At 45.8% G+C, this 17039-nt stretch overlaps 1 protein-coding gene across 1 annotated transcript in view; it reads left to right on the top strand.

The window, feature by feature from the left end:
- Positions 1–17039, top strand: part of TRAPPC9 (trafficking protein particle complex subunit 9) — a 500310-nt gene that overhangs the window by 347882 nt on the left and 135389 nt on the right. The gene's annotated exons all lie outside the window — the stretch shown is intronic.

Here is a 17039-nt window from a genome sequence, read left to right as displayed (position 1 = left end):
TTCAGTTTTGCATCGTTCGTGGAAAACCAGGGGACTGGGAGCTCTCCTGACCTCCTCAGGCAGGCCGTTCCACAGGGTAGGGGCCACCACAGAGAAAGCTCGTGTACAGGCTGCTGTTGATTTCGTCCATGTGCAGCGTGGCACCTGCAGGAGACCCTGTTCAGATGAGCAAAGCTGCTGTACAAGAAGGGAGGGAGGCAGTCCCACAGGTATGCCCGACCAAGGCCATGAAGAACTTTGTATGTAATAACCAATATCTTAAACTGAGCACGGTAACTGATAGGTAGCCAATGGAGTGACTGCAGGATGGGAGTGATGCTCCTGCTCGCTCCTGATAACAGTCGAACTGCAGCATTTTGCACTAATTGGAGCCTTCTAGTTAGCTTAGATGGGAGACCTATGTATAATGCATTACAATAGTCAAGCCTTGATGTTAACTCCTAGGCTCTTAACCAAGTCAGCGAGGGTCAAACAAACTCCATCGAAAGTGGGGAGTACAATATCCTTCAAGATCTCTGCCTTCTCAACAAGCATCCCTTCAGTCTAGTCTGGGTTCAATTTCAATTTGTTGTTTTTCATCGATTTCACCACAGCTGTCAGGCAGCAATTTAAGATTTCTACTGCATCCTGTGGGGACCTAGATAGCGAGATATAGAGTTGGGTGTTATCTGCATATTGTTGACAACCAACTCCATAGCTCCAAATGAGTTCTCGTAAAGGCATTACGTAGAGGTTGAATAACACGGGAGATAAGATTGCGGCCTGCGGAACCCCGCAAGATAGTTCCCATTGTGGAGATAGCTGATCTCCAACGGCCACCCTTTGAGTCCGTTCCATGAGAAATGATTTCAACCAGTCCAGGGCACATCTTACAATGCCCACTTCTGTTTCTAAATGCCTCAACAGGATTGATACTGATACTGTGTTGATAAGAATGTAATGAGTTCCCCAACCATCCCCTGCTGAGGCACCAACCAGACCCTGCTTAATAGAAGGAAGGTTGCTGCATCATTCGGACCGTTCCTCTGAGCCATATAGTAGGGTAGTTGCCATCTGTGTTTCAGTAGTTTCTGTGGCTTTAATAAGTGGCACAAAAAGTTCTCTAGGTGAACCTCTCCTCAAATTTCCCTACTTGAAGCTGGCAACTCTAGTCAGGACACCGCCAATCCTTCCGTTTCCTACCATCCCCCCGCTGGGCAGCAGGGCAGCACCAGAGGGGGCTTGGCAAGCTTGACTCTTCTCCACAGCAAATGCTATTTGTCATCCACATCCTGTCTGTGAATTTTGCACCATTCCCCAGAACGGAAGACCGCTGTAAACTGTAAGCTCTCAGGTCTCAAAAAGGATGTTTCAAAGCAACTTCTGTTATCATTGGCTCCGTTAATAGTCGCCTGTCTGTCAAGTGTTGCTGTTTTGATTCAAGGCATTGGAGGATGCTCTTGGCTGTATATAGCATTAGCATTCTTTTGTTCTACTGAGTCTGCCTTGATGCTAAACACCAGCTTTAAAAAAAACCTTTTCATTCTATTCCTCACAGTCATAAAGCTCAAACCTACTTTGTAAAGGGATCATAGCTCAGTGGTTGATCAAATGCTTTGCATGGGTCATGTCCCTGGCTCAATATTGTAAAGAAGTGTTTCCCAACATTCTGATAGCTGGGGTACAAAAAATTCTTAGTTCAAACTGGAATTAAACTTCACTCTTACCCATGAAAACACTTACTCCTCCTCTGACTGGAAGAAGGCATGCAATGAGATGACAGGCAGTGATTAGTGGAGGATTGGAGAGAGTCGCTTCTTAGGTGGAATTATTGTGGTATTTCACAAAAGAGATGAGAATCAATGGACGTTTATCCAGGAAACCACAGAGAATACATACGTGGCCTTCTCTTAGGGCAGCAAGATATGAGTCCAGTGGTACCCAAGAGACTAACAAGATTTTCAGAGTGGTAGCTTTCGAGATTCGGAGCTCCCTTCTTCAGACATAACTAGGAAGGAACTTGCCTTAGGGGAGGGGCTAATGCCTCAGGGGTAGAACATCTGCTTGGCATGCAGAAGGTCCCAGGTTCAATCCCCAGCCTCTCCAGTTCAAAGGACCAGGTTACAGATGATGTGAAAGACCTCCTCTGCCTGCTGCCAGTCTAAGTAGACAATACTGACCTTGATGCACAAATGATCTGATTCAGTGTAAGGCAACTTCATGTGTACATGTACTTTGGACACATGTTGTACGTGGCAGTAAGGAGCTTGAAGGGAAGGTGATTCTGATTCAATAAAGTGGTTTTTATTATTTTTATTGTCTACAGGAGATAGATAAAACAGTAGAGAAAAAAGACACTTGAACTGGGTTCAAACAGCAGTGGCACTCGCTTGAGCATAAAAATTACCCATTTACAAATAGTCCCAATGAGTATGTTGCAACTATGTGGAAAGTTTATTAAACCCATCATGTCTCTATGGTTAATTTTTCTTAGTGTTATATTTATAGTCCGCCTTTCCCACTGAGACTCAAGGAGGATTACACAATATAAGTCAATGCAGTCAACAAGACAGGACAGCCAATAAATAATCTAATAGGATTGGGATTGCAGAAATTTGAAACCAAGCAGAAAGCCGAAACAAAGTGTTAGCATGATATGTTGATGCAGAAATTGCATAGTAAGATAATACATATAGCAACAGATAGTATGTACTATACCCAGTAGTATAGTCCACTGTGCCTTTCCCTCAATTAAAGCATTTTCCTGAACCATGCACATGTACAAGTAGTTGTTGATCTATGAATTTCAATGGCTTCCCTGTGCAATCTGACAAAGTAGTTGGATGTGATGTCCAGTATTTTAGTGTCCTGGAATAAGATACTGTGCCCTGTTTGAGTTAGGCTATGTTCAGCCACTGCTGATTTTTCAGGTTGGCCAAGTCTGCAGTGTCTTTCATGTTCCTTTATTCTTGTCTGGATGCTACGCTGTGTGGTCCTGATGTAAACTTGTCCACAGCTGCAGGGTATGCGGTATACTCCTGCAGAGTTGAGGGGGTCACTACTGTCCTTTGCTGATTGTAGCGTCTGTTGTATTTTTCTGGTGGGTCTGAATACTGTCTGTAGGTTGTGCTTTTTCGTAAGCTTAAAGCACAAGCTTAAGCTTAAAGCATTCATAAGCATAAGCACAACTTCAACAGGAAAGAAGAGACTTTAAGAATGAATAGAGCATGGTTTCCAGTCCTGAAAAACACCAGGCCTACAAAATACTCTACATCTTACAGTAGCCCTGCAGATAAGATTAGCATATCAAGCACCAATCCATATGCAAAAGAACCTCCTCAGGATACAGTGAAGCGTTAGCATTCCACACTCTGGGAAACTCTTACAGGATGATGCAACCCAAACCCACCTTCCTGAGTAGATATAAATTACCTGCAAACATCTTCTCCACAGTTTGACACTGAGAGATCTCTGTCTTTCGGTGCCACACCTCTGAAGATGGCAGTCACAGCTGCTGGTGAAACATCAGGAACTACAATTCCAAGACCATGGCGATACAGCCCGGAAAATCCACAACAACCATAAATGACAAAACTGAGGCTATCGTACTTTGGTCACATCATGAGAAGACAAGATTCTCTGGAAAAGTCAATAAGGCTGGGAAAAGCAGAAGGCAGTAGGAAAAGAGGAAGGCCTAAAACGAGATGGCTGGACTCAATAAAAGACGCCACCTCCTCCAGTTTGCAGGACCTGAGCAAGCCTGTTAATGACAGGACGTTTTGGAGGTCTTTCATTCATAGGGTCGCCATAGGTCGGAGGCAACTTGACAGCACATAACACACACAGACAGTGCAGAATACTTGGCTAAGTGAATCTGCCTGGCAAAGAGGCTGAGGAGAAGGGGGCAGTTAAAGAAGGTGCACACTTTTCCTGTCCCTGCAGCTTTCCTTCAGGTCTCCGATGTTCAGAAGTAGCATGATGCTGGAAACCCATTTGTGGTCGAGGACTTCCTCTGTTCATGGCTGAAAAGCGGCTAGCTTTTTGGATCTTACTCTGGGGACTGCACCGGTTTGTGACGGTAGATGATGCTATCTTTGTTAATTCAGTCAAGAAGGATGCTTAATTGCCATATATGATAGTAAGGCATTATTTCGGAAGTTTGTTTGAGCATCCTCTTAGTTTGGATTTAGGATAACCCCAGTAGTCACAAGAGAAGCCTTTAGAGAGAGGGATGGTGCAATTCCCTGTCTTCTCATTGTGTGGCAGTGTTTTGACTTTATTGCCTCCAAGAGTATATTAAAGTTCTGTGACCTAACTAAGATGGTATCTTCATTGGCTTCTTACGGTTCCAGGATTGTCGGGACTCTAGGGTAATGGAGTTTTCTGTTAATATACAGCATGTAATTTTCTGCCCCAAATAGTCATTTACTCGGGAGTATTTTTACTCTGTTTTTTAACCAACAATTGGCTCCCCAAGTGGTGTAGGGAAATAAAAGTTGCTACAAATGGAAGTTACAGTATCAAAGAGGAGCTGTTTGTGTAAGGGATTGTGGATAGATGACTTCTTTAGGGTTGCCAGCTCTGGGTTGGGAAATTCCTGGAAATTTGGGGGTGAAGCCTGGAGAAAATGGATTTTAGGGAGGGCAAGGGCCTCAGTGGAGTATAATGCCATAGAGACCACCCTCCAAAGCTGCCATTCTCTCCAGGTGCTATTGGACTTCTTACAATTTTGCAACTACAAATTAACACGGCTAACTCCTCTGCATCTGTTCTCTCCAGGGAAATTGATCTCTGTTGTCTGGAGATCAGTTGAAGTTCCAGGAGATCTCCAGCCATCACCTGGAGACTGGCAAACCTAGATTTCTCCCTCTTCTCCCTCTGCCTTTTAGCAATGATAGTTGGGAGAAGAAGGGCTCCCTCCTGCAGCCAGATCCAGGCATGATGGAAAGGCAAATTAATAAAGTATATCCAACAAGATCATGGAAATCAGTTTCATCCATGGTGCAATTTCTCCTGTGGCACCAAATTTTGGATAGAGCATATTAGAATCCTTTTACAGTGCCTGTCGGTCATGAAGTGAAATTTGTTGGCATGCATGCAAATCAACCAGGTGTGCTGCTATAGCTGTCTCTCCGTCTTGTCTGACTCCAGCTCCTGCAGCTGACAGGACACGATGTTTCAAAAATAGCTCCTTTAGATTGCTTGGGAACTACTTGTTGAGAGACAACAGAAAAGTAACCTAGCAAGGCTTATACCATAACTGAGCTTTATTACCATCTCGAAGCTGTATAGATGAAAAATAAAGCTGTAAATCTGCCTTCAGCGCAGAAGTATCCAGCATTTGATCAAAGCCATAAATTTGGTTTATCTTTGCTAGTTTGCAGCAATAAGAAGCCACAGAATTGGCCCAGCATGGCAGCTTATTGGGAATCAGGTGCTAAACAAAGGCCAGAAAAAGCAGAAGCAAACCCGAGGCTCAGTCCAAAGAATTATTGCACCAAGAAGCAAAGGGTTTCGTCTGGGACATGCTCACTGCTCAGCTGCATTCACAGTCATAGTGTCCTGACGGTGCTCCTCTGGTGTTAGACAGATTTTTAATAATGGCAACAGTAATAAATGATTATTTCTAAGGCTTTGGACTTAATGCTGTGCAGAAATCAGTGGAAATGTTTGAAATGAAGCCATGAAGCTTGACTCTTCGATGCTCTGTTTGGTTCCATGTAGAGATGTATGTAGCTGTCCAGTACTTTTGAGACACATGAAGCTCCCTTATATTGGATCAGACCCTTGGTACATCAAGGTCAGTAGTGTCTGCTCAGACTGGCAGCAGCTCTCCAGGGGCTCTTTCACATCATCTCCTACCCGATCCTTTTATCTGGAGATGTTGGGGATTGAACCTGGGACCTTCTGCCACTGAACCGCAGCCCTTCCCTTTAACAACTTTGTTAAGTCTAGGTAGATTGTTGGATTATAACAGGAGAGTATGCATCTCAGATCGTAAGAGTGACCCGTTGGTACTTACCGCCAACTTGGCTACATAGAATAAGTTCCATAAATTCTCCTTGATGTACCAGGAATTGTGGTCTGATGGGTGACTTCTTCCACATGTGGTGGTCTTGCCCAATTATTACGTTTTTTTGGAAACAGGTCCACCAAAATATTTTTTTCGATTACAGGCGTAAAGTTAAATGTTTTTCCAGAGGTTTTTCTATTGGAATATCAAAAACCTTTAGTAGAAAATAAACAACATAATAAGCAAATCTCTATTTTACTTTCTACAGCAAGAAATACTGTTGCCGCTCATTGGAAAAACCCCTTGTCATCCCATATTGACACTTGAGTGGGTCACATATGGGCTGTTTCCACATGGCTTACCTTCCTTCGAAAACTTCCGAAAAACAGCATCTTTGCGCGTGAAATTGTGCTAGGAAGACGCTGTTACCGTAGAAGACAGCGTCTTCTCGCGCAATTTCGCGCGATAACAGCGCGCGAAGATACTGTTTTTCAGAAGTTTTCGGAAGAAGGTAAGCCATGTGGAAACGGCCATGGTCTTACTTTGTTATGGCAAAGATTACTGTTGGTACTATACAACCATACTCTGAGAAAGCTCACAATAACTTTGTGACAATATGGGGCCCACTTGTGCAATTTTTGGCTGAACAGGATTTTATTCTGAACAATCCAATTTACAAAGATACGATCTTCTTTTAGTGGTTTTTTTCCCCTGCAGATGGTTGAATACTTTGGTTGTATTTAGATTGTTTACTTGTATTTGGATTGGTTTGTAGGTTGTCTTTGTTGTATGAAATTTGTGTTAAATAAAAAAAAAAAAGATCATAAGTGTGAGGTTTTTAAATAAACCTACACAATGGTTGCCGTAAGGAAGGAATGAAGATTGTTTCAGCCAGCAGAACCAGTAAGGGAGCGCTCTAGTTCAACAGTGGTTTGCTCTGAGCTACGGCACCTATGTACAGTTTAATTTGTCGTTCCAAAAAGCCAAGCAAGTGACTTTTTAATCTTCTCTGTTCATTGCTGCCTTATGAGAACCTCACATACCTGCACCCACCTTTACAAAAACACTTACTGCTCTTAGGGAGGTTTAATAATAGCTGGGTTTATATTGCAGCTAATTCCTTTTAGAAAAAGAAAACAAACTCCCCCCGTCCAGTTCACATAATCAACTGATGAATTGTTCATGGTTGCTCAGGGAATCAATACCGTCTTTGATTTACACGGGATGGGACTGGTTTGTATATATGCTGACAAAGTCAGGAACTCACTTTCTTTGAAGCAACAAAATTATTTAAGTGGTTTGTATAAACTATTTTATTGGCAAGAGAAGATTATGATGTGTAAATTTAATAAGTCTGCCAAGTGCTCATCTCCTATATGTATATAAAAAGGGTATAAAATTTTGTCTTCCCCAAGCAACTTTAAACCTCTCCAAGTGCTGTGCTGTATAAATGCCTAGCTCTTGAGAAAATGGCCAGGGCTTTCCATAACATTATTGCCTAGTGAATTTGCAAGAGCCCGTTACTTCTTCAGTCACCAAAAATGCCAGATCAGGGTTGGATCTGTCAATTAAGCTAAGTAATCTACAGAGAAGTGCCTTAGCCAAATGGAAGCCCCAGACATAATGTAATTCTCGGGCAAGGGCTCGGCCCGTTTTGTTTCTTTCATCAGATTTCATTAAAGAAAAAAAAATCTGTTGCAGCTCTTGTTCCAAGCTCCACCCACCTGACCGCCTAGACATGATTCTTCCCAATCACCGCCATGCTTATGTGCAAGAGGATGTACACATATGTCATTTTTAGTTGCTTTCAGTTTTTTGTAAAATAGTAGAGAATCCAGTAGCACCTTTCAAACTCACCAACGTCATTGTAGCATAAGCTTTCGAGAACCACAGCTCTCTTTGTCAGATCCATGCAACTGACGAAGAGAGCTGCGGTTCTCTAAAGCTTATGCTACAATAAAGTTGGTGAGTCTTAAAGGTGCTACTGGACTCTACTATTTTGGAACTACAGACTAACATAGCGAACTCCTCTGTGTGAGAATGTACATGTAAGTGTTTTTGTGCCATCTTTGCTGGTTGTCTGGCTTCATTTGTTTCTTTTTTGCTACCTTTGCACCATTTGGGCACAATTCACCATTTTTACACTAAAGTGGGCATCCAAGAAATGCTTCTGAATCGAACCAGAGTATTCACAAATCTGAGACCTTGGCTGTCATCACACGGCCATAAATTTAGCGCCAAACTAGCGCCATCTCCCGCTGAATTCTCACCTTATTTCATCTCTCTTGCGATTTTGCCATTTTCCCCAATTCACGCTTTGTGACTCTTTATGTCGTCTTTATCCACTTCCATGTGAATGCCCTGGATCGACTATGAACGCTTTGCAACACCAAAACGCTCATTCTCCCTGATCATCTGTCTCACCTAACACTGATTCTCCTGCCCTACACTCCCACAAGCCCCAGTGCGATCCGCAATTAAGCCTCAAAGTAATTTTTAAAAAAAAAAACATCAGCCTTATAGCGTTATAGCGCTATAACACTATTCTGGCACAGGTGGGAAACCTCTGCTACCTATCACGGTTGGCTTTTGGGTTGGCCCAGCACAACATTATAATAGAAGAGTGATATAATGCAAATATGCGAAAAAAAATTTTTAAAAAGGGGGCGGGATTTTTAGGGCCCCGTTTCTGGAGGCACTTTGACTGATCGTCGAATTGCGCTTTTCCCTTTTAATGTGACTGACTGGAAGCGCAAGCAGTCGTCAAAAGATGGGAGAATCCGTTCTAATAACGATAACAAAAGAAACGATTTCTAGTGCAAAACTGACGAAATAAGGGCCCGTGTGACGATGGCCCATCCTTAATTTTGGCATGCCCAGAGTGCTTACCCATTTCCTTCATTTTACCTTCACAGCTGTGTCCTGTCTTTGGGCTGCTCTAGAAGATACACATCTGCATGGGAATGCACTCAGTTTAACGCACTTTGCACACAGTCATGCAGTAGTCGCAGTGAACTGCTTCTTTTTAAAAAAGGAGAGCTCAGATGAGTTTAGAATGGCACTGTGACGGGAGTGGGGGAGAGCTGCCTTTCTCCCAAGCCATTTTCCCATGCACAGATTCTCCACATGGAACAGCAAAATCAACAAAATAACCCCCCAAATTATTTTCACGCTGGCTTTTCATTGAACAAGTGTTCAAATTTAAGTCACTGTAATAAATCATCTCAGGTTATGATTCTCTTCTCGTTGTTGAAACTCTGCCCCCTCCCGGTTTCCTCGGTCGATCTGAACAAAGGAACATCCCCCTGGTTTGACTGTCTGTGATCAAACCTCATGTTCTTGCACAGCCATTGATTATATTTGTGTGCAATGTCTCCCATCTGAAAGCAGGCTTTGTGCAGAATGTGATTCATATTTTTATTCTAGTCAGAAGTCTCTTGAAGTCTCTCTGGTACTAACTAACTTCAAAGTGAACATTGTGCTCTGTTGTGACTCTTCCATTGGTAGATGGGAACATGACTGTGGCTCATGCTTTTTACTGCACTTTGTGGGGTCTGCTGTGCTACTTCCTTGAACCAGCTTGCTTACTATTAGTCATAGGCCTTTTTTACTGTATTATTTCTCCGGTAACTTTCTGTTCTTTCCGATAAGTATCTGTGGACTCCCTCAAGAGTTCTGCAGGTTTTTCTTGAGACTTAAAATTCTTTTCCTGCCCGTGTTTTGAATGACTCTCGGTCATGTTTTGTTTCACTAAATTTTAGTACTACTAATTTCGCTCCGTAATAACTCAAATCAGAACCATTTTATTTCTAAAGCTTGCCACCACCAAGTGGTTGCCTCTCCTTGCCTCACGCTGGCATTCACTGAGCCTTAGCATCGTTGGCAGTTTTGGTTGTGGGTGGCCTAGCAGCCGTCAAAATGACCACCAAGATCTCTATAGAAAAGAGTCCAGTAGCACCTTTAAGACTCACCAACTTTACTGTAGCATAAGCTTTCGAGAACCACAGCTCTCTTTGTCAGTTGCATCGTCCGCTTTCAAGAACCACACATCTCTTAGTCAGATCTGATGAAGAGAGCTGTGGTTCTCCAAAGCTGACGATGCATCTGACGAAGAGAACTATGGTTCTCGAAAGCTTATGCTACAATAAAGTTGGTGAGTCTTAAAGGTGCTACTGGACTCTTTTCTATTTTGCTACTACAGACTAACACGGCTAACTCCTCTGGATCCAAGATCTTTATGACACACTTTTCTTAAAGAATTTGACGTTTCACCTCTGATTTTTAGCTGTTCATAACCCATGTTGTGTTTGTCTTTATATTTCATTCTTGTCTGCAAACTTGGGGCTTCTCCCCCAACTGTCCCTTTTTGATCCGTACTCAATGGCCTGGTTCAGAATTAAACAAGAAAGATATTTAGGAGGACTCTCAAGGGGGAGGGTCTCATTTCCCTTGCAGCTCTCCATTTTGCTTTTCCTCTTTGCTTCCCTTAGGCAGTGCCTGCAACCCCTCCCATTTGATTCTCTCCCCCCCCATTACCTACCTCTTCCCTCTTTCTCCTTGCCTCATTCACCCACCCACCTTCTGCTAGCCTCCCCCATCTTTAGATTTTCTTTTCCTTCCTCCCCCCTTTCCCATCCCTCCTTCCTTCCTATTTTATCTTCTCAGTTTGTCTCTCCGGTCTTCTCTCCAAAACTGATTTTACTGGAGCCTCAGGATCCTCAGAAATGTTGGTTGGGGGTTGCCTAGCAACACCCCAAATCTCGCACGACTGCGTTGTGAGATCTCAGTGGCAGTCTATGACTTTAGTCTTCTTAATCCCAAATGACTATGCGTGTGTTGTACACTTAATATTTTTTTCTCCAAACCTGGGTTTCCCCCCAATTTTGCAGAAAAACCCTCCTTATTTGTACATGTAGAAAAGAGCAAGAGTCCAATAGCACCTAGAAGACTAACAAAATTTGTGATAGGGGATGAGCTTTCGTGAGCCACCGCTCACATCTTCAGGGTTTGAGCTTCCCTGAGCTATGGCTCACGAAAGCTCCTACCCTGCCACAAATTTTGTTAGTCTTATAGGTGCTGCTGGACTCTTTCTCTTTTCTACTACAACAGACAGACTAACATGGCTACCCATCTTGATCTATTTGTACATGATCCAGGTCTGTGGAGTTCTAGGCTGTTGTTCAGAGGGGATTTGCAAAGACTTGTCTGGGGGAGGGGGGGCTTGTTTCCCTTCCCTGAAACCTCCCATAGCCTCTCCCCCTTGTTGTGCTTCCTTCTCTCCTTCCCACTCACCTACCAACCTACCTTTATCCACTCCTCTGTCTTCAGCCTTCCCTTCTTCCCTCCCCCGGCAACCTTTACCTGGGAAAATCCACCAGGCTAGACCCAGCTATGCAGCTCTGGCTTTCAGGCTAGAGCCAGTTGTGTAGTGCCACACAATTGTGCAGTGAGGAACCTTCAAGGACTTGTGAGGCATCTCACTCTCCCCTGTATCTCCCTCCCCACACTGTTTCCTCTTTCCCTTCTCTGGGCAGCCTTCCCCGTCTTCAGCAATATTTATTAATTATTTCATTTACACCCAGCCTTTCTGCACAGTATAGACCCAAAGCAACTTACATCATGCTCCACTCCTCCATTTTGTCCTCCCAACAACCATATGCAGGGCTGGATCTAGGGTTGCCGGCGCCCGTTGCACCCCTTGTCCGTCCCTCCCGGCGCTGCATGATGATGTCACTTCCGTGACAGGAGGGTAGGAGGCATTCCGCCTGTGTGGCAAGCCGGCTGCCCCAGTGCACGCCTGCACCACTGCCACCAGCTCTGCAGCGTGCTGGACGCTGGGGCTGCTGGCTTGCCGCACGGGCGGCTGAGCACAGGGCTAGGAGGTCCTGCACGCGTGGCAAGCCAGCTGCCCCATCGGCGGGGCAGGTGAGGTCCTCCCAATCCTGTGCTCAGCCTCCCGTGCGGCAAGCCGTGGCGCTCTCCTGGTGGCTGATAGCCACGCCCAGCGCCCCCTTTTTGGTGGCACCGGGGACAGGCTACCCCCTGCCCCCCCTTGATCCGGCCCTGACCATATGAGGTAGGTTAGGCTGAGAATGTATAACCGGGGAGGGCTGTGGCTCAGTGGAAGAGCCTCTACTTTGCATGCAGAAGGTCCCAGGTTCAGTCCCTGGCATCTCCAGTAAAAAAGGACCAAGAAGCAGGTGATGTGACAGGCCTCCACCTGAGGGCATGGACAGCTGCTGCCAGTCTGAGTAGACAACACTGATCTTGATTTGGACCGGTGATCTTATTCAGTATAAGGAAGCTTCGTTGTGTTTATGTGTGTGAGAGAGAGAGACTGTATGAGCTTCCATAGCAGAGCGGTGATTCAGCCTTGGGTGTCCTAGATTTTAATCTGGAATGCTAACCAATCCACTGCATTGACTTTTGTGAGGTGGCTGCTGTTGAACAGTAACAAGTGGCCAGTTCTGGGGGAAATCATGCCAATTGTGTAGTATCAAGTTGCCTGTTGCTTGCTTCCAGCCCAGCCCTGGCCCTTAAAAGGGCTGCGCCTCCTGCCTTTTACTGAAAGAAACCAAGGCTTGAAGGCTAGTGAAATGGTAGTGTTTGTCTAGCAAAGTCTACCATGCCAGCATAGAGGGCATTAGCTTCTTAAAGTTCAGGCTCTGTTTCTATTATTTATCATGTTTTAAAAATTTATTTCAGGTTTTTCTGCAAACCTGAGGCTCTTTTCAGGTTTGTAGAAGGATCTGTCTTGTTTGTTCATGACTCCAATTGTGGGATTTAAGTAGCCACTGATCTGGCCACGTTGAGAATTAGATATGTTGTTGATGATGACATAAATTGTCAAAAAAACCAGCTTTTGATACCATCCTTTAGTACGGTGGTTCCCAATACAAAATGTTCTTTGTGGAGGGAATTCTTAATTGTGCTGGACGTGGACACGGTCAAGAGATGCCTGACTGCTCCTCACATCTATGGCCTTAGTGATGTCACTTGACTTGGAGGAAGGGGGACCTCATCTCTGGGCGCACATGTTGAGTTGCAGATCTTTCCCACAGCTGATAATGCAGGGATTGCTAATCTAGGTGATGAAATAAATGGTCCAGTAGCACCTTAATTAGTAACAACATTTATTCCATCAGACACTTGCTTGAGTCAGAGCTCACTTCAGATGTATGAACTGTCTGGGGCTGACCCCTCCTTCCCTATGCTTACCGAGCTACCCTGGTGATAGATCAGCATGGGCAGCCATGTATGTCTGACTATAGCAGTAGAAAAGAGCAAGAGTCCAGTAGCACTTATAAGACTAACAAAATTTGTGGCAGGGTATGAGCTTTTGTGAGTATCTGAAGAAGTGAGCTGTGACTCACAAAAGCTCATAACCTACCACAAATGTTGTTAGTCTCATAGGTGCTACTGGACTCTTGCTCTTTTCTACAAGATACTCTGGAGTGATAGAGAGGGAGACATCATTTCCCAATGAAGCTCCTGGTTTGATGATCTGCCAGAGATGTGGTAGGGGCCAAGGAAACCAAGTGGTGGGCCCACAAGGAAGCTGGCAGCTAATGAGTGGCTCCTTAAAGGGCTGCGGCCCACACCTCCACTCAAGGCACAGGCTTTTCCAGCTGTCACTGAAGACCGGAGGGAGTGGCTATGAGATACAAAATGGCCCACCCAAAACTCTTGCAAGGAGCAGTTCTCTTCGTGAATAGGCAAGCAGCCCTAACTGGACTGGGCATACTTGGCTGGGGATAGCCTGATACCACTTGCCTATATGGGCACTTGGATCAGGTGGGCTCAGTTGGGGAGGCATGCCTGCACTGTGGCAAGCTAGCTGGCATTTGAAGCCAGCAGGACTGACATGGAGTTGGGGGGGGTGCGGCTACCATGGAGGCCACCCCAAGGGGGAGGCAAGATGGAAATCTGCCCAAGCTGGATGGATTCATGGCCCCCTTGAAATAACCTCATGGCCCTTCAGAGGTCCCCAGCTTACAAGTTGAGAACTACTGCTTTGCTAAGTTTCCGTAGCTGGTCCGGTATGCAATCTTGTGGTTTGCGGAAGGAGTGGATTTCAATATGATTACTCCTGATGAAGAAGAGCAAAAAGCCCTGATATAAACCATCCCCTCAATGAGCTGTTACTGTTGTGCTAAGTCATGGATCGATACAACCCGCATGCCAATCTTGTCTTAATTGCCCAAAGGGCCTAGATTAAATAAAGCTGTAAATTATACTGTTGAATATTGATCCTTAAATAAAAGTTATTGCCTCTAAGTGCTGACACCGTACTTGACACTCCAATCTCTTTACGACGGGCAATCTTGTCCAAAACTGGGATCCCTGAAAAGCGCTAAGAGTATATATATTAAATGTAAAAGTAAGAGCTGGCCAGCAGCAGCTAACAGGTCAAGGTACATTTAAGATGCTAACCAGTGCATCCCTGAGAATTTGCCCTTTCCCTACTTTTTGGTAGGCCATTATAAATGGGTGCCGTAGGCTGCTCAAGCCACAAATGTGATGACAGATAGGACAATACTCAGTAGTTAACTTAAGACATTGACTTCTGTGCAAATTCAGCTATAACGGATGGGAAGCCATTTTTTTTGTTGCTCCTTGTACTATGTAACTACTGATTTACTGATGGGTAGGAGTGTAGGGGGTGAAGAAGGAACTCTTATGGCAGTAGCAGCACAGTCAGATGTGTGAGAGTGCCAGAACAGGGTTGAAACAATTTCCTCCAGCCCTGGAAAGCCCCTGGTCATATCTGCCCCTGCGGCAAAGATATAAGGAATGGAGGAGCCAGGGGGACATGCCTGCCTCTCCATCATCATGCGTTCTCCAAGTTCTTTTTTGTACTAAGTGTTATCGAGACACTCAAGGCCTTTATCTTCATGATATTTTTGATTATTTTAATTGAATTGAGCATTCTGGGCACCCAATTAGTCAAACATTGGAGACATTATAGATCCAAAGTCTTCCGCCCGCATGGTAGGACAATTGTTTCAGTGCCTTAGGGACCAATTAGGTTTTTCTTTGTCACAGTAGACTGTATTATTAGAGGCCTGAAGTAGTTAGTATGCCTTGAAGTTTTCAGAGAGTTGGATCCAGCTCCTTTTCTAGCCACAGATTTCCAAATGCTTCCATCAACCAATATACACTCTTTGGGCCTATTCATACATTGTACATCAGTATGTGAGACATTTATATAGAAAACAAATGAATTAGGATTTAAATTTGGCTGGCAATTCCATACCCTTCTGTTACATCCTTTCACTCGTTCTTCAAACCTATTATCTCAAATCAGCATTTAGTTATAATTATGTATCACTTTCTAAGACATGTTTCAGGTAGGTAACCGTGTCGGTCTGTAGTAGAACATCAGGATTTGAGTCCAGTGGTACCTTAGAGACCAACAAGATTTCCAGAGTATAAACTTCTTGAGAGTCAGAGTAGCTCTTGTTGATCTCTACGGTGCTACTAAACTCAAATCCTGCTGGTTGTTGTGGGTTTTCTGGGCTGTATTGCCGTGGTCTTGGCATTGTAGTTCCTGACGTTTCGCCAGCAGCTGTGGCTGGCATCTTCAGAGGTGTAGCACCAAAAGACAGAGATCTCTCAGTGTCACTGAGACAGTGACACCTTGTGACACTGAGAGTTCATCTTCGTTCTTCTGTGCCTCCACACATGGGGACTGCGCAGGCGCAGGCCAGCCGCCGGAGAATTTTCTAGAGCTTCCATGGCTCCGAAGGGGCCGTTTGTCGCGCGCCTCAGCGACCGTTTTCCCGCCCAAACGGTCACGTGATCCTCCAGCGACCAACGGCCCCTTCCCTCAGTTCTCTTCTTGCCGCCGCTTGGAGAGAACGTGAGCTTCGTTGCTCTGTGTTTTTTGTGCTTCGTGCCTTTCTCTAACTGATTGCTTGGCTTTTGACTTCGGACTTCGTGACCTCGACTATTCTTCGGATCTCGCTTTGGACTTTGACGTGGACTCGGTAATTTGACTCGGACTGTCTTTGACCCTTCTTTCGCGTGCCTCTGGAGATGGCCTCTACGGCTCTCTTCAAGCATTGCCTGCAATGCCACACTAAAATGGCCAAATCCGATGGCCATGATTTGTGCCTTTTTTGCTTGGGGGAGACCCACAATGTCTCGGCCTGTAGGATCTGCCAGGGTTTCACCAGCAAGGCCCGGCAGGATCGCAAGGCCCGGCTAAATGCTTCGCTGTGGCAGAAGGTCATGTCAGAGGGAACCCCGTTACCTCCATCCAAGGCCGGCCCTAGCCCCTCTGCCGAACGGCAATCAAGAGCTGGCTCAGTGGCCTCCGCGAGGTCGGGGTCGAAACCGCGTCCCCCGAGTGCCTCGGCATCGAGAGCGGCCTCTCCAGCGCAGGGACCGGTGCGGCCGCCCCGTAGCGCGTCATCCACCAGGTCGGATCCGAGACCGACGTCAGAACCGAGGATCCTGGTACCGAGTCCCCAATCGGAACCGACAACCGGCTCGATTCCGATAAAGTCTAAGAGGTCGAAGCCGAGGTCCCCTTCGAAGGCGAGGAGCGCGTCGGTTCCAAGGTCTTCTTCGGAACCGGCAAAGAAGAAGAAGAAGACCAAACATCATCGGTCGCCGCATCCCGCTCCCCAGGAGGAGGTCATCGTGCTTCCTCACACGCCTTCCCCTCATCTGGGTTCCCCCGAACCAGAGGAACTCTCCGTGCCGGTGCCGGATCCGATGGCCTTCGAGACGGTGCCCGCAGAGTTCTCGTCGGGGCCGGAGCCGAGCCCGCGCCGTCGGAGCCGACCATCTCCTGCCCTTCGGTCGCCGAGATTGGAACCGAGCCCGTCTCCTCGTCGGGTCCGTCCATCTCCTGCCCGTCCATCTCCACCTGCTGCCGGTCGTGAGCGACGTCGGTCCGGGGACAGTGGCCGCTCCGCCCGGTCCACTGCGTCCCGACATCGACAGGCCTCTTACCTTCCCTCACCGTACCATTGCCACTGGGAAGGGGCGCCTGCCGGTTTCTCCATGTCGGAACCGAGGCCTTCGACATCAAGGCCAG

Source organism: Eublepharis macularius, chromosome 7, assembly GCF_028583425.1.
Source record: "Eublepharis macularius isolate TG4126 chromosome 7, MPM_Emac_v1.0, whole genome shotgun sequence".
NCBI classification, from domain to species: Eukaryota; Metazoa; Chordata; class Lepidosauria; order Squamata; family Eublepharidae; genus Eublepharis; species Eublepharis macularius.
Note: the sequence above shows the minus strand (reverse complement) of the source record. Positions and strands in the feature narration are given on the sequence as shown.